The sequence below is a fragment of the Bos indicus genome, chromosome 3 (assembly GCF_029378745.1).
Source record: "Bos indicus isolate NIAB-ARS_2022 breed Sahiwal x Tharparkar chromosome 3, NIAB-ARS_B.indTharparkar_mat_pri_1.0, whole genome shotgun sequence".
NCBI lineage: Eukaryota > Metazoa > Chordata > Mammalia > Artiodactyla > Bovidae > Bos > Bos indicus.
Genome location: NC_091762.1, coordinates 39,903,563 through 39,922,370, shown reverse-complemented (window position 1 = coordinate 39,922,370; position 18,808 = coordinate 39,903,563). Strand labels below are relative to the sequence as shown.

Below are 18,808 nucleotides of genomic sequence, written 5' to 3'. Positions count from 1 at the left end.
TTTATGTCAGGCCTTTGTAGAGTGATTATTATATTTCTTCGTTTGGGACTGTATTGTTTGATGTCTGTTCCCTGGTAGTTCAGCTGGTAAAGAATTTTTTATGAATCCACCTGCAGTGCAGGAGACCCCAGTTTGATTCCTGGGTCGGGAAGATTTGCTGGAGAAGGAATAGGCTACCCATTCCAGTATTCTTGGGCTTCCCTGGTGGCTCAGCAGGTAAAGAATCCTCCTGCAATGCAGGAGGCCTGGGTTTGATCCCTGGGTTGGGAAAATCCCCTGGAGAAGGGAAAGGCTACCTACTCCAGTATTCTGGCCTGGAGAATTCCATGGACTATACAGTCCATGGGGTCACAAAGAGTCAGACACAGCTGAGCAACTTTCACTTTTTACTTTATCTTAGTATAAATAGTAATGGTTCCTTATACTCCCAAGTTATCCTAGTCTAGATGATAAACTATACAATCAAATCTGATACTTGTCTATGTGCTGGGAAAAATTTATGTGTGAACAAGAACCTTATCTGGTAGCCATAGGTGCTATTCAGTATGAGTTAGCTACATTAGATTGGCGGATTTTGGCTAGCACAGATCCCAATGCAGAGATGATTTTTAAGCTGATACCTGGAATTAGTCATATGAATATCAGGAGAAAGAATTTAAGGGAGAGGGAAAACCAAGCAGAAATACTCTAGGGTGGGAGCAAGTTGTCATATTGAAAGAATAGAAAAGACAACCAATATTGTGGCAGAGAGTAATGAAATGATGGTAGATGAGTTATAATAAGTCAGGGACCAGGTCATTTGTGGTTTTAGCAGCCAGTGCAAAGCATGTTGATTTTATTCTAAATGTAATGAGGATTTATTGGAGAGTTTTAAGCCAGGGAATGATGTAACATTTTTATGTTTTAAAAAAGCAATCTAATTGCTGAATGGACATTGAATTATAGGGGCAAGAGAGCAGTTGGAAGTAAGAAACAATAAGGACTTGGGTTAAGATGCACATAATGGCTTGGACAGGTGTACATGGGTTCAGGGAGTCTTTTGTAGGAATACTTGAAACAAACTGCCTGATTGACCAATGGGAAGAGTTGTATGAGAAAGGAAGGAAATAGCTCTTAGAGTTTTGGCTTGAGAAATTCAGTGCATAGAAAAGATACTTATTTAAAGCTTAAGGAACCAAAGAGTATCTTATGTATGAAATGTGAAAATTATATTAAATCTAAATATCAGCATCCATAAGTAAAGTTTCATTGGAACACAATCACATTCATTTGATTTTCTATTGTCTCTAAATCTTCACCCTAAAATGACAAAGAAGAAGAGTAGTTGAAACAGAGACTATATGTTCACAGTATTTACACACTAGCTTTTTACAGAAAATTTTTCTTATCCCTGGTAGGTAGTGCTCTTTTGCAATTTTGTGAAGAGAGGAGATAGTTGGTTTTGAAAAGGATTTGAGAGGATAATATTTGTAATGGAAGATATTTAAACATTTTAAAATATTAAAAGAAGAGACAGTAGAGAAGAATAGAAAGGAAGTATTTGAAAAAAAAAAATAATGAGTGTCTTGCTGATCCTGTTTGTGACACAAATTTTATCATTGTTCATACTGTTCACTGAACCCAGGATAGGCAAAGTGTGATCTAAGAGGCTGGTAGGAGACTTGAAGAGCCATAGGAACTTCAGACATGTTTATTCTCTCCTCTCATGGCTGACCCAATGGACACAGCCATGAGGCAGCAGTAAAATGCTGCAGCTTTCTTGAGTGGAGCTCATATATGCCTACAGCACAAAGTATCTCATGAGGCACATGTGCAGTGCTATATGCAGTGCTATAAGGGACCTCAGCTGTCACATAAACCTCATGGCGAGCATGTGCAGTGCTATAAATGATCTCAGCTGTTACATAGTCATTATTTATAAAAAGTGGGGGGAGAGAGCATGACCATGCCTTCTTGACTAATTTACTCTCTCCCCATAGTTAGGAAGAGAAGGACCCAGAATGAATGAGAAAAGACCATCTAAAGACAAAATGGTGCATCTGTCTTTGGGGTCTTAGTGGGAAAGAAGGTCATTGCAGTTGCAGGTAAGCATGGATATTTGGTGGCAGAGAGAAAGTTCTCATTTGGGAAATAATTGAGTGTGAATGTGAAACGAGTATGTCCACATTAAGTTTTCCCTTTGGCACTTTTTGTAACAAATCTGAAAATACACTAATAGGGTCATGTAGTTGTTGTTGTCTAATTACCCAGTCATGTCCAAGTCTTTGCAATCCTATGGACTGCAGCACACCAGGCCTCCTTGTCCCTCACATTTCCCCGAGTTTGCCCAAGTTCATGTCTACTGCATGGGTGATACCATCCAGCAAGGTCATAATCTCACTCAAAGAATAAAATTACATGATTGTAAAAAATATCTATAGCTGAAAAGTTGGGGTAGTTTTCATAGTTACCAATTTGTCTTAGCATAAATATTTTAAAAATAGAATATTCATAAACCTTATCTTTCTGGCTGAATTTTTCCATTAGTAACACTATACTGAAAATATTTTAGAGAACATGGCTGGATGGCATCACTGACTCGATGGACGTGAGTCTGAGTGAACTCCGGGAGTTGGTGATGGACAGGGAGGCCTGGAGTGCTGTGATTCATGGGGTCACAAAGAGTTGGACACAACTGAGCGACTGAACTGAACTGAATTGAAAAGATTTATAGTGATAAAATGTCTTCTATGATATCTCAGTTTACTGATAATTAATGCCTGCTATATGGTTCAGTGGTAAAGAATTCATCTGAGGTGTGGGAAACTCGCAGGAGACGTGGGTTTGATCCATGTGTTGATACCCTGGAGGAGGGCGTGGCATCCATTCCAGTACTCTTGTGGAGAAAATCCTGTGGACAGAGGAGCCTGGCAGGCTGCGATCCACGGGGATGCCAAGAGTCCGACACAACTGAAGTGACTAAACGTATATATTTCCTTTGTGGACTTCCCCCAGGTGGTGCGGTGGTAAAGAATCTGCCTGCCAATGCAGGAGACACAGGTTTGAATCCTGGGTTGGGACGATCCCCTGGAGTAGGAAAAAAAGTGAATGTGTTCAACTTAATTGCTTCTTGAACAGGTAGGTTTTTATTGCTATTCAATGTCATCTCTTTCAGTTATTTTATAGATGATGACTGACATGGGAGCTATCATACAATACAAGCCAATAAATGTAAGTTTATAGATAAAAATACATTCTTAATTTCATTAGACTTTTGTAAGAAATAATGTTTCAAAAATAAGTTTATACATTGAAAGGGATTTTTAATCAGATTTATAGAGTAATTTTTGTCATAAATATTTAGAAGAAGTAAATATGAGAATTTAATTAAAGAAAAAGAACACTTGAACAATGATGAATTAAAGTTAATGTTTCTATTACAGGAACTAGTGATACTGTTTTACTCTTTTTTATTTAGAAGATTGTGTTAGTTTGGTTTCAATGAAGAACAGAACCAAAATGGACTTATATATGCAAAAGTTATATTGGAGGAAAAATCTGTGAAGAATAAAATGAGAGGGAACAGAAGCTGTTGGGATATTTCTGGCCATGATTCAGGTCTTACACCTATGGAAGAGGAGACAGAAGGGAAAGGATCAGGAAGATTACTGAACTGCAGACTAGTTTTATATTAGATTTTTAGGCTACCATAACAAAGTACTGGGGCTTCCCTGGTGACTCAAGGTAAAGAATCTGCCTGCAGTGTGGAAGACCTGGGTTAGATCCCTGAGTCAGGAGGATCCCCTGGAGAAGGGAATGGCTACCCAGTCTAGTATTCTTGCCAGGAGAATTCCATGGACAGAGGAGCCTGGTGGGCTACAGTCCATGGGGTTGCAAAGAGTCAGACATGACTAACAAAGTACTAGAGGTTGACTGGATTAAATAGCATAATTTCTTTCTTCATAGTTCTGAAGGCTAGAAATTTAAGATCAAGGTGTCAGTAGGTTAGTTTCTTCTGAGGCCTTGACTTGTATATGGCAGTCTTCTTCTAGTGTCTTCCCTCTGTTCTTCCCTCTGTTCCTATGTCCTATTGTCTTCTTATAGAGATTCCAGTCATTTTAGATTAGGGACCACACTTATGACCTAATTTTACCTTAATTATCTCTTCAAAGGCCCTATGTCCAAATACAGTCAGGTTTCAAAGTACTGTGGTCAAGGACTTCCAACATATGAATTTATGGGGAATGCAATTTGGCCTGTAACAAGTGCCCAGAAAAGTTTTGCCAGACCAACAAGAAGCCAAATTAATTGAAGAGTTCCCTGTTTGACAGGAAAGGGCCAGCATTAGTACCCTTATCCTGCTTAGTCATTACCTGGAAGCAGTAGTTAACATTATTTTACTTTATTAAAATGGGCACTGATAATAGCAAAATTCATATTAAAATTAAAAACACCCTAAACTCTTTCCAAATATTATAAAATGTGAATCATAATTTATAGAGTAGCATTGTAAAAACTTACAGTCTATATATGCTTTTGGAACAGAGCAAAGATCTTCATCCTGACATAAGAATTGTCTTCATCAAAAGAATGAAACAGAATCCTGGCTACTACCAGAAACTGAAAGAAGAAAGGAATGGACTTTTCCCTACAGCTCTCAGAGGGAGCATGACCCCACTGACACCTTGATTGTCCCAGTGGTACCTATTCTAGACTTCTGGTCCCTAGAATGGTGAGAGAATATGTGTCTGTCTTTTTAAGTCACCAAGTATATGGTAGTTTGTAACATTAGTCACAGGAAACTAATATAAAAGGTATAAAGCAAAGTTTTTTCTTGAGAAAACATTAGTTTAAGTGATCATCCTAAATGCAAATTTTAACAAAGATATGATACTGCTTTTCAAAATAAAAATTCTATTGAAATGATATGTCATTGACAAATGACACACTAAATATTTAGAGATAAATTCAATAAATATTTGTGGCAAAAAAATATTTAGAGCATGTAAGATTTTTAGCATAGAACAATGAATGTCAAAAAGTTCATGACATACTCAGTTTTTAGCGAAGACTGTGAGACAGATGACTAAAACTAGAATCAAACTTATCATATATCAAAGGAAGCACAAATGCCATATGTACATCATAAAACTCACGTTGACATGGTCAGTGCTTTCTTTCTTGGTGTTAAACTTGAAACTCCAAATAATAACCAGAAATTTGATTGACAAGTAAATTAGAATAGAGAGTTAATTAGATGAGTCAAATAATTCTCATCACATCAGGTTAGCCTGAGGCACCATCTACATTAGAATGGTCTTGAGAACACAATTTTAATTTCTTTGTTTAAGGCTTGCACTCTTCAAAAGAGCATTTAGATGTGCACTGCAACAGTTACTTCACCTTTTTCATTCCTCCATAGTGCCCAATGTCTCTTTATAATTAGCACAGTTGTTATTTATATAGCTATATTAGTACATTCTAGTCACAATTAAGTCTACTACCTGTAAGAAAGGGTTCTAGCCACATCAAGCTGCTTCTACAACTCTTTAATATTGGAATCATCTCTGTTTTTGTTTCCTTTTCTATAAATTGGCTACATTATAAATTGGCTATATTATAAATTCTATAATTGAGCTTATTTATTTTTATAAAAATGTTTTGCTAAAGAATGAAATGCATATAAAATAGTGCCTGGCATGTAGTGTCTGATAAAGATGACTGCTATTGATAAGATATAATGTTTACTAGTTCCTGCTAGTTCTGAGCCATCCTGCTCCTTTTTGTATTTCTGCTTATTACTGCGACTATTATTTATATGTTGAATTTCTAGTACAGAAAGTCAGGGGCAATTGTATTTACAATTTGAGTAGACATCGTATGTTGGACTCTAAGAAGTAAGGCACTTTTCACAGATCTGTCGCTTAATCCTAGATAGTGGTTATTAGGACTAGTAACAATTTATTTTATTGTGTATTTTTTGTCTCCCCATATTAGAATGTTGGCTCCCCAGGGCAAAGGTCTTTGTTTTATTTGCTGATATTTCCAAGCATATGGTAGGCACTCAACAGATATTTATTGAATAAATGACTGAGAAAATGGCATGAAATAAATTCCAAAGGGAGTGCACATTAAAATTTCACAAGTCCTGTTACTAAAGAGCAAATTTTATTATCTAAAGAATGCCAGATCATAGATTCCTGAGTAGTATTGGTTTGATGCAGTAACGATGAAGACTTGTCCCATTTTCTACTATATCTAGTGTTTTACATGTGGAAGAACTGGGAACTTAGAACATTTTTGTTTGTAGAAAAAAGAATATTCATTTCTAGATCTTTTCTGTTAAATAATCATCTTAATTAAAAAAATAATTTTATCTAAATTTAGATCAATGTTCCAGTCTGTGGAAATGCTGGTTGTTATGATTCACAGGTGAAAGTAGGTGTGTGAAAATTAATTCCCTATCTGACTTTTAAAATAGTTATGTTGAAAGTACATTTGAGAAAAGATCAAATTATAAAAAGAAGTGATCCTTTCTGATTTAGTAATTCAAAAACACAAGGTAAAAATAGATATGGATATTTTATCTCTAAGAAACATAAATTACAAATGATTGATAAATAAGATTTATTTTAGGAGAAAAGGATCGTTTTCAATTGTGTTTTGGTTTATATTTATTGAAATAAAATGACAACAGGTGAAAAATAGCACTGCTCTGGAATGGATAATAGAGGTATAATAATGTTATTACAGTTTTTGTGTTTTTTTTTTTCAATATAGGATGGGAAATAACAGTAGATTCTAAAAGTTAGCTCTGGGAAAAAATAATGAAAATTGCTAAGAGTGGCACTGGATTTAGTATGATACACTATGTATTTAAAAATTTTTTCAGAAAAATTCCTTCAGAATTTGTCTAGTATGATCTCTCACCGTATCTTTCAAAAGCCTGCTGATATAGTTATTGAGTTACATGCTACTTCTTAAGCATGCTTTGTCTTTAAGAGCCTTTATTCCTGTGAACCCACTCTCTTTTATCTGAAATATGACTGAAATGCTTCAATATCAAAGTCAAATATAAGTTCATTCATGGAGATACTATCATAATTTAGGCAGAATATATCACTCATTTCAGTTCCATACACTTATGTGCCATGCAACTATGTGTCAGGCTATGTGCTAGGAGTTGTGTCTACAAGATGGTGATGAGAATCTTTGCCTTTAGGAGAGTGTATCAGTCTTCACTTCAAGAAACAATAGATGTTTTATCAGTAGATGCTCAAATAACTTAAGTTACTGACTTACCCTGCTTTCTTTGGACCACCACCATCCATTCTTCAAATGAGGGTTATACCCTCATTTTCACTGCTTTTAAATTTAATGTAGCCAGATAGCTGATCCAAGATTCCCTTTCTTGAGAATATGTTGTTGTCTGCAGCCATTTTTGTTATAAAAATTCTGTCAAGGAGTAGAATAGAAAACAGAAACAACTCTAGGCATTCTATTCAAAAAGAGAAATTAAATATACGGAGCCAGGCACTTAAAAAGTCGTGGGAAGTTTGGACTCCAGGCTGGGTCTCCTGAAATGATCCCTGATAAAGTGCAGAACTGATCTGAGAGGGAGCTGTTCATTATCCTAAGATCAGAAATGTGGTGAATAGGGAGCTGGCCCTGGGACACTTGAGTTTGAACACACTCAACTGAGCACATACACACACGATTCTGAGATCAGGAATGTGGGATCAGGAAGCCACTGAAATCCCACGTAACTGCATCTCAATTCCATGGAATCAGTATCTGGACACAAGAATTTTAAGTCTGGTTCCTGCCTCTTCCAAAACTATATTTCAACACTTGCGAAGATAAAAAACTGGACCCTAGAACACTGCTGTACCATAACTTCTTGCTTGCCAGGAGAAAATAGTGAAAGACATTAAGATGGCTTCTACTTTTGTTGTTGTGTAGTCTCTCAGTCATGTCCAACTCTTTTGCAGCCCCATGAACTGTAGCCTCCCAGGCTCCTCTGTCCATGGGATTCCCCAAGCAAGAATACTTGAGAGGGTTGCCATTTCCTTCTCCAGAGAATCTTCCCGACCCAGGAACTGAATGTGCCTCTCCTGCTTGGCAGGCAGATTCTTTACCACTGTGCCACTAGGGAAGCCCTGGATTCTACTTTATCTGCCTTTAAATTTCATTAAAATACAGTTTAAAGTGTGGCAGAATCTAATCTGAATCCAGAAATATACTTAAGTCTGCAAAGCAGGAGGATACACTAGAAGGGGTGGAAAAGGATTATTTTCATCACAAGGATTTTATACTTATGCATGTAACATAACCAAAAATACGGAAAGTGGTAAAATAGAGATTAGCATAGTGTATTATAAAAAGGCAAAGGAAGAATCCTTAGTTTAGCAAGGTTTCTTAGAAGAAATAAACCCTGACTGAATCATGAAGGAAGAGTAAAAATGAGTTAGGAAAAGTATGTAAAGGACATGCCAGATACAGGAAGCCAGAAAGACATACCACAGATGATGCTTGTAATTAATCCATCAGCAAAAAATCAGTAATAGGTGACAGAGATGAACATAGAGAAAAACACATCCATATTAGGGAAGTCTCCAGTATCCTGCTACGGAGCTCAGGCTGCATCCTGCTTGTAATAGAAAGCCTCCAAAGCCTTAACAAAATCAGATTTGTCTTATATAGACTATTCTGGCAGTCATGTGCAAAAGAGACTAAATAGCTGGTGCGTGGGAGGATATCAGAGGCAGAAGGAACAATTATTACATGCTACCAGTTTTCCAGATGAGAGATAATGAGGTTTAAACTAGGGCATTTTGTGTATCTCTAACATTTAACATATTTGATTTCAATTATGTGTGTATTTTTTCTCTCCAGGAGATTGCAAAATTCTCATTGAATGATGCAAGGCTTATTAAACATTTTGTCCTTGGTATTTAGCAGAGTGATTGGAACATGATAATCTAACCAATTAATCAAATTGACTTGAATTTAAGACTACTCAAAGAAAGTATTTTCCAAAACCATATTAGAGATGGAATTAAGATGACAATTTTGAGTCTTAACAATATGATTTTTCTTTTCTTCAACAAAATCTTAGGTGAAGAATGGAAAAAGAAATTAGTAAATTGCCCAGAATTGTTACAATTCTTTTTTAAAATAGGATGTTGCTTAATTACTGTAAATTAACATAATTTAATTGAGTGATATATTATGTCAGATTATTCATATTTTTCTTTTAAGGATTCTGTTTATAGACTTACTGTATCTGAGATTATCTGAATGGCTTTCTCCTGACTCATGTTTTGATGGGGGCGAGTAATTTAATCTCTGTTCTTTATTAGCAAGCCTGAAAATTTGACTTCATTAACACTGCAAGTTACTGAGCTACTCATTTTATAATGCTTAAATTTTCTCAACTGAAATGGAAAGCTTTGCATCTACAAAATATTCTTGTTACACTGTAGTATCAATAAATGTACTGAGTTAGTATATTGAAAATGACTGCTGTAATTGGTCCTTTTTGAATAAAATGATCTGGACAGTTCTAAAAGGATTTTATCCCCTGTCTTCACAGCTAACAAAGTAAAGCAAATAGGACATGTGTTACTAGGATTTTAAGAAGCAATATGAAAAATGACAGAATGTGAATAAAGATAGATGGTTGGGAGGTAAATGGTAATGATCCAAAGAAAAAAGGAAAGTGGAAGAAGAGTCACGTTCTTTAGAATATTCTCTCTTATCTTGTCCCTATTTTCCTATAACAATTAGGGTATTTGGCTTAATTTCTTTTTTCATAAAATCTTTTAATACATTCAATTCAAAAGTAATTTTGATTTAACTTATAGAAACATCTTCATTTATACTTATTTTGCCACTATGGATTTATTCTGCTAATACATTATATGAACTTTGTTTTTTCTTGACATTAGTTATTAGAAAATTTTAATTTAATTTAGGGTTCTTTAGTCTTTCCATATCCATGCTTAGCTTGGTGCCCTGCAATTTGTGCTTTTTTCAGTTCAGTTCAGTCGCTCAGTCATGTCCGACGCTTTGTGACCCCATGAACCACAGCACACCAGGCTTCCCTGTCCATCACCAACTCCCAGAGTCCACACAAACCCATGTACACTGAGTTGGTGATGCCATCCAACCGTCTCATCCCCTGTCGTCCCCTTCTCATCCTGCCCTCAATCTTTCCCAGCATCAGGGTAGTTTCCAATGAGTGAGCTCTTCGCATCAGGTGCCCAAATTACTGGAGTTTCAGCTTCAACATCAGTCCTTCCAGTGAACACCCAGGACTGATCTCCATTAGGATGGACTGGTTGGATCTCCCTGTAGTCCAAGGGACTCTCAAGAGTCTTCTCCAACATCAGTTCAAAAGCATCAAGTCTTCGGCGCTCAGCTTTCTTTATAGTCCAACTCTCGCATCCATATATGACCACTGGAAAAACCATAGCCTTGACTAGATGGACCTTTGTTAACAAAGTAATGACTCTGCTTTTTTTTTTTTAATATGCTATCTATTTTGGTCATAACTTTCCTTCCAAGGAGTAAGCGTCTTTTTTTTCATGGCTGCAGTCACCATCTGCATTGATTTTGGAGCCCAGAAAAATAAAGTCAGCCACTGTTTCCACTGTTTCCCTATCTATCTGCCATGAAGTGATGGGACCACATGCCATGATCTTAGTTTTCTGAATGTTGAGCTTTAAACCAACTTTTTCACTCTCCTCTTTCACCTTCAACAAGAGGCTCTTTAGTTCTTCTTCACTTTCTGCCATAAGGGTGGTCTCATCTGCATATCTGAGGTTATCGATATTTCTTCTGGCAATCTTGATACCAGCTTGTGCTTCCTCCAGCCCAGCGTTTCTCATGATGTACTCTGCATAGAAGTTAAATAAGCAGGGTGACAATACACAGCCTTGACGTACTCCTTTCCTATTTGGAACCAGTCTGTTGTTCCATGTCCAGTTCTAACTGTTGCTTCCTGACTTGCATACAGGTTTCTCAAGAGGCAGGTCAGGTGGTCTGGTATTCCCATCTCTTTCAGAATTTTCCACAGTTTATTGTGATCCACACAGTCAAAGGCTTTGGCATAGTCAATAAAGCAGAGATAGATGTTTCTCTGGAACTCTCTTGCTTTTTTCATGATCCAGTGGATGTTGGCAATTTGAGCTCTGGTTTCTCTGCCTTTTTTAAAACCAGCTTGAACATCTGGAGGTTCACAGTTCATGTATTGCTAAAGCCTGGCTTGGAGAATTTTAAGCATCACTTAACTAGCATGTGAGATGAGTGCAATTGTGCAGTAGTTTGAGCATTCTTTGGCATTGCCTTTCTTTGGGATTGGAATGAAAACTGACCTTTTCCAGTCCTGTGGCCACTGCTGAGTTTCCCAAATTTGCTGGCATATTGAGTGCAGCACTTTCACAGCATCATCTTTCAAGATTTGAAATAGCTCAACTGGAATTCCATCACCTCCACTAGCTTTGTTGGTAGTGATGCTTCCTAAGGCTCACTTGACTTCACATTCCAGGATGTCTGGCTCTGTGAGTGATCACACCATCGTGATTATCTGGGTCATGAAGATCTTTTTTGTACAGTTCTTCTGTGTATTTTTGCCACCTCTTCTTAATATCTTCTTCTTCTGTTAGGTCCCTACCATTTCTGTCTTTTATCAAGCCCATTTTTGCATAAAGTGTTCCCTTGGAGTCTCTAATTTTCTTGAAGAGATCTCTAGTGTTTCCCATTCTATTGTTTTCCTCTATTTCTTTGCATTGATCACTGAGGAAGGCTTTCTTATCTCTCCTTGCTATTCTTTGAAACTCTGCATTCGAATGGGTATATCTTTCCTTTTTTCCTTTGCTTTTCTCTTCCCTTCGTTTCACTGCTATTTGTAAGGCCTCCTCAGACAGCCATTTTGCTTTTTTGCATTTCTTTTTTCTTGAGAATGGTCCTGATTCCTGTCTCCTGTACAATGTCACAAACCTCCATCCATAGTTCATCAGGCACTCTATCTATCAGATCTAGTCCCTTAAATCTATTTCTCACTTCCACTGTATAGTCATGCCTGTGTGGGGCCACCCAAGATGGATGGGTCATGGTGGAGAGGTCTGATAGAATATGTCTTTTTAGGTAGCATCAATTTTTAGATAACATCAGCAATATCTAGGAAACAGAATTTTGTTTTAGAGTTTTTCTTTCGTTTCCACTTTTCTCAGAGCCTTGGCCTTGGGAGTTTCAAAAAGTTTGAGAATCAGAAAGCTTAAGTTTGAATCATGAATTTAGAGAAAATTTGTCTACATCTTTTAAGGTCACATCTGACTAATCTGACAAACTAATTTGTGCTTGGGAAAAAGTAAGAAATAAAATAGACCTTTCAGCAACATTTTAAAACAAGTAGCACATTTTAAGCATGTAGCACATTTTTAAAGAAAATACCTCCATTTGGGTCAATAGAATCATTGTTAGAAATTCCAGGTAACATAGAAAAGAAAACAGCATCATCTCATGAGGATGAAATAGTTATTTTGAGACAATTAGAGACTAGTGATATTTGGCAAAACTAATACAATTTGTAAAGTTTAAAAATAAAATAAAATTTAAAAAAAAAGAAAACTAAAAAAAAAAAGAGAGACTAGTGATGCTATCTGAAGTGTACCTTTCAATAAATTCTGGAGAAGTTATGTATTGACTGCTATTTCATTTGGTAAATGAATCAGTATAATATAACCTTATCCTTGAGGAGCTCATAGTCATAGGAATAGAGAGGGAAAGGAGGAAAGAGATATGTATTTATAGAAATTCAAGGTGTGAATGGGGTCAAGTTGCTATGAGACAAAAATGAAGAAAAAAATTATCAGGGAAAGCTTTTGCCAAAGGGTGACATTTGAGTTAAACTTTGCTGCCTAAATAAGGTTTTGCAAAGAAATCATGGCAGTTCTGTACACTTGGCAAAGCAAAGCTTTTACAAGGTATCTAGTGCTGGGGAATTGGAGAAGGAAATGGCATCCCACTCTAGTGTTCTTCCCTCGAGAATCCCAGGGACGGGGGAGCCTGGTAGGCTGGCGTCTATGGGGTCGCCCAGAGTTGGACATGACTGAAGTGACTTAGCAGCAGCAGCAGCAGTGCTTGGGAAAATGGACAGTTCCTAGGATGACTGCTCAGGAGGGTAGCCAGTAGTATTTAGTTCCATATAGTTTAAAATCTGTTACAAAGAAATGATTACAGAAATGGTAGAATATAACATTCACATAAGATTATATAGATTTCTGTAATGTCCTTTAAAGAAAATGGTAATTATTAATTAATTAATTAAAGTTATTTTCTCAGATTTATTGTTTAAAAAGAGATCACCCTATCACAAATTTGGATGAAAAAAATAGAAATATGGTAAATTGGTTTTGAACTAATTACTAAGTACTTATCATGTGTCAGATACTATAATAATAATTCATAATGAACAATTCTTTAAATCACTAAGGCAAATTATGAAGCAATGATTTTTTCTTTTTTATAGATAAGAAAACTAAGAAGGCTGATTTACAGAGCTATGGTCAAGTAATGGTGGATTCAGATATCATACCCAACTCTCTTACACCAAAGACATGCTCTTTTATTTTTTGACTTTGTATAAAAGCAATAATCAAGGACTTAATAAATGAGTAAAGTAGGTCCACCACTTTAAGGATAGCAAAAAAAGCCAGTGGATTTGAAAGATATGAATAAAATATGAATATAATTTGGCAATTTTCTTCACAAATTGAATTGTATGACCTCTAACGTACCATAAAAATAATAACTCTATCTTCAAAAATCTGGTAGAGAACAAAATGGAATTACTTGAAAGTACTTTGATCTCAGAGACAACTTTTGAAAATCTCTGGGTTTAAAAAGCAAGCAGATGTCTTATAAAAATAAATTGTAACTGAACATACTGGCAAATCCTGAACATAAATTGAGTAGTCAGGTCAGGAATGTGATTAATCAATCTGAAGTGTATTCTACAAAAGATGTTAATAATGACTAATAAAAATGGTTACCAAGCACTTTCAAATATAGGTACCATGAAGGTTAATAATGATAATTACCATTATAACAATACATTTCAGTTGCATAGCATTTCTGATCTAAAAATTTCCAAGAATTATGGAGACATTAATGCCTTAATTCTGGCAACATCCTGAACAGACAATAAATATTCAATATTTACAGAAAATAATGGAATGATCCAAAGTCATATAAGACAAGATAAAGCCATAGCAATAACTTTACATTTTTAATTTCTTCTCATATATGTCTTAAAACATAGAGTACAACCTTTATAAAACACTGGCATGAAAAGCATCCAGTTTAGTCATTTTTTCTTAACTTTCTCTATTTTTCTTTCAACTTTATTATGCAAAATTCCAAACATACAGGAAAATGTAAAAAACAATACCCCTCTCTCTGCATGGCCTAGTGGTTTTCTCTTCTTTCTTCAATTTGAGACTGAATTTTGCAATAAGGAGCTGATGAGGTGAGCTACAGTCAGCTCCAGGTCTTATTTTTGCTGTCTGTATAGAGCCTCTCCATCTTCAGCTACAAAGAATATATTCAATCTGATTTCAGTACTGACCATCTGGTGATGTCCATGTATGTATGGAGTCATCGCTTGTGTGGCTGGAAGAGGGTGTTTACTATGATCCAGTGTGTTCTCTTGGCAAAACTCTGTCAGCCTTTTTCCTGCTTCATTTTTGTACTCCAAGGCCAAACTTGCTGTTATTCCAGGTATCTCTTGATGTCCTACTTTCGCATTCTAATCCCTATAATGAAAAGACATCTTTTGTGTGTTAGTTCTAGGAAGTCTTGTAGATCTTCATAGAATCATTCAACTTCAGCTTCTTAAGCATTAAAGATTGGGCGCATAGACTTGGATTACTGTGATGTTGCCTTGGAAATGAAAAAGGTCATCTTGTCATTTTTGAGGTTGCACCCAAGTACTGCGTTTCAGAGTCTTTTGTTGACTATGAGGGCTACTCCATTTTTTCTAAGGGATTCTTGCCCACAGTAGTAGATATAATGATCATCTGAATTAAAGTTGCTCATTCCCATCCATTTTAGTTCACTGATTCCTAAAATGTCAGTGTTCACTCTTGCCATCTCCTGTTTGACCAGTTTTAATTTACCTTGAGTCATGGACCTAACATTCCAGGTTCCTTTGCAATGTTGTTCTTTACAGCATCAGACTTTACTTTTACCACCAGATGCAACCACAAATGGACATCGTTTCTGCTTTGGCTCAGCCTCTTCATTGTTTCTGTAACTATTTCTCCTCTCTACTCCAGTAGTACACCTACCAAGCTGGGGGGTTCATCTTTCAGTGTCATTTTCTTGCATTTTCATACTGTTCATGGGGTTCTCAAGGCAAAAATACTGGAGTGGTTTGCCATTTCCTTTCTCTAATGGACCATCTTTTGTCAGGCCCTTAGTAGCAGAGACATGCCCTTCAGCCACTCAGTGTAGCTGGATGACATGCCTGGCTGTCCCACTGCTGGTCTTCACTGAGTGTTTAATCCTTCACTGGCCAGCAAATAGATGAGGGAAATTTGGAAACAGTGTAATGGCAAATAGGGACAATGTGGGCATAGTTTCAGAGCTCATTTTATTGGGCTCCCAAATCAATGTGGACAGTGACTGTAGCCACAAAATTAAAAGACATTTTCCCCTTTGGAAGAATAGCATGACAAACCTAGACAGCATATTAAAAAGCAGGGACATCACTTTGCTGACAAAGGTCCTTATAGTCAAAGCTATGGTTTTTCCATTGGTCATGTATGGATATGAGAGTTGGACTATAAAGAAAGCTGAGCACTGAAGAATTGATGCTTTTGAATTGTGGTGTTGGAGAAAACTCTTGAGGGTCCCTTGGATGGCAAGGAGATCAAATTAGTCAGTCCTATGGGAAATCAACCCGAATATTAATTGGAAGGAGTGATTCTGAAGCTGAAGTGCCAATATTTTGGCCACCTTATGCAAAAAGCTGACTCACTGGAAAAGACCCTGATGCTGGCAAAGATTGAGGGCAAGAGGAGAAGAGGGTGACAGAGGATGAAATGGTTGGATGGCATCACTGACTCAGAGAACATGTGTTTGAGCAAATCCCGGGAGATAGTCAAGGACAGGGAAGCCAGGAGTGCTACAGTCCATGGTGTCACAAAGAATTGGACATGACTTAACAATAAAACAACTGCATATCACCTCCTTATTTGACAACTATTAGCATTCTCTCTCACATATATCTTTGCTAATCCTTTAAGAGTAGTTGCAGAAATCTAAACCTTTCATCCCCCAATAATATCCAGATAAGATTATTTAATATAACCACATTTCATTATCATATATATAGAAATTATGCCTTATTTTGCCTACTTAGTGCTTCATGATCTTGCTACAGTGACCAAAACTGATTGAATTTGCAATTATAATGAAGTCAAAGAGAACCAACTATAGGGTAGGTGCAAGAAGACCTAGTATAAAGTGTTCTACCAATCAGGAAAAAGTTCAGTAAAATATTATGATCTCAAAAAATGTAGAGTGTAGGTACACAAAAAGAGCATAGATAATTCAGAAACAGATTAGAGAAAAACCCAGAGTAGAAGCAAAGGAAGTATCGAGAGAGTAGCAAATTTAGAAAAATCAGAGGTAAGAGGAGCTGGGTCAGGAAGTCACTAGAGTAGTAAGCACTAGGTGTCCACTAGACAAATGGGTTGGGTCACCAGAGCCACAGCTGAGCTAGTAAAATTATTGCTGATCTACTACAATGCTGTTGAATCCAAAAGAGTAGTGGCTATAGCTTTAATTCTCCTTGAGAACTATTTGGCTCTTGACATGCTTTCTTTGTTTCCTTCCTTACATTCTGTCTTTATCTACTAATAGACCACTTTGCTGAAAATAACCTGAGTATACTTATTTTCCTTGTGACCTGAAAGTCAAAAATTAAAGCAAACTCCTCAATATTCTCCAGTTTCACACACTTTCAGCTGCTGCATCTTATGCTGTGTAACCCACAACTGAAAACCTAGTATCAGTTTCCCTAATTCTGGTCTTCAAATTGAGGAGATATGATACTGTCATTTATCAAATATTTATTGAGGGATTAATTATACTACAGTTTTCAAATTGTTATAATTAATAATATCTGTAATATGCTGCTGCTGCTGCTGCTAAGTCGCTTCAGTCGTGTCTGACTCTGTGCAACCCCATAGACAGAAGCCCACCAGGCTCCCCTGTCCCTGGGGTTCTCCAGGCAAGAACACTGGAGTGGGTTGCCATTTCCTTCTCCAATGCATGAAGGTGAAAAGTGAAAGTGAAGTCGCTCAGTGTCTGACTCTTAGCGACCCCATGGACTACAGCCTACCAAGCTCCTCCATCCATGGGATTTTCCAGGCAAGAGTACTGGAGTGGGGTGCCATACATGTGTGTTAAGTTGCTTCTGTCTTGTCTGACTCTTTTGCCACCCCATGGACTGTAGCCCACCAGTCTTCTTTGTCCATGGGATTCTCCAGGGAGGAATATTGGAGTGGAGTTCCATGCCTTCCTCCAGAGGATCTATGTGCTATAATAGATGATGAATTTAAGGCTGTGACATCAACAATAAGGTAGATAACACTTCCTTAGTGAGTGGGAGAGGGTAATAGAAGCCATAATATATATGTTAGTTTAAATGCAAGTACGTAGTAAATAAGGACTACAAAGAGACTTGGGGGCAAGAGATATACAAGTTATGGGATCATAAAAGAGCCATGTCATTTTTGGAGAATGATGGAAAACTGGCTAACAAAAAAGTGATGACACTAAGAAAGATACAGATTTCAAGTTACTCTGACTGGATGATACAGTCATGCTACAAAAAAGACTTAACATTTTAAGTCATTTGTATAAAAACTTCTTTGACTATAAAATGTTTCAAATCACTTGTTACTCAAGAGCTGGCTATGTATTTAGACAAAGTGTGTCAATTTTTTATTCACATCAGTGGATATGTTATTTTTATGTTTATATTAAATGTGTTTATTTTTAGCATGATGCTTATGACCTCTTATAGACTTAGTTTCAACTGACTCTATCTGAAGTAATATGTTAATGGTTTTGATTAAAATTTCAAATGACACAGAGAAAGAAATATATTGATAAATATGACCTTCTGTGCCTTAAGAGTTTGGTTGAAGATACCATAGAGGAGTGAGGGATAAATGTTCTCACATGCCAAAGAGAAGTCTCAGATAACCTACCATCAAAGTGTCCCTAAACTGCTTCTGAGATCTGTAGTCCTGCATCATCTCCAGATTATAGAAGGGGAGAAAAAATAATGAAGAAGAAAGAAGTAATGAGAATTTCTTTGGAAAGTTTGGTTGAAATGCTATGAATTTAAGGAGTGTATCCGTTTTTACCACTGTCCAACCTGAAATTCATCTCAAAGCAAGTGAGGCAAGAGGAGTTGGAGGAGAATGGCTCTGAGAATGTAAAATCTGTTTTCTCGAATGCAGAGGAAACAGAAGCATAGAACCAAGACTGGACTCTTAGTACAAAAGTCTAAAGGTCAGAAATAGTTGGAACTGCCCCTGTTAGGAGAACAAGAGGGAAGGACTGAGTTTCAAGTGTTTGGCAGAAAGAAATACTATTTTTTCATGCACCCGAGTAAATACTAATATTATGGAAGTATTTCAGCCAGTTTGGGCATGGATCATCTTGAATAGACCCTACCTGTAATTTTAGACCTGTAAACAGAAGGGTTAGAACTACAAGAAGATGCAGTGAGTGGAGTCTTAGGTAA

At 36.7% G+C, this 18,808-nt stretch overlaps 1 long non-coding RNA gene across 1 annotated transcript; it reads right to left on the bottom strand.

Annotated features, from left to right (window-relative positions):
- Window positions 1-2,955: 2,955 nt before the first annotated feature.
- LOC139182184 (uncharacterized) lies at window positions 2,956-9,175 on the bottom strand. The gene is made up of 2 exons (XR_011565772.1): window positions 7,282-9,175; window positions 2,956-3,066 (listed from the first exon to the last, which is right to left on the bottom strand). It is a non-coding gene; the product is annotated as an uncharacterized lncRNA (long non-coding RNA).
- Window positions 9,176-18,808: the final 9,633 nt, after the last annotated feature.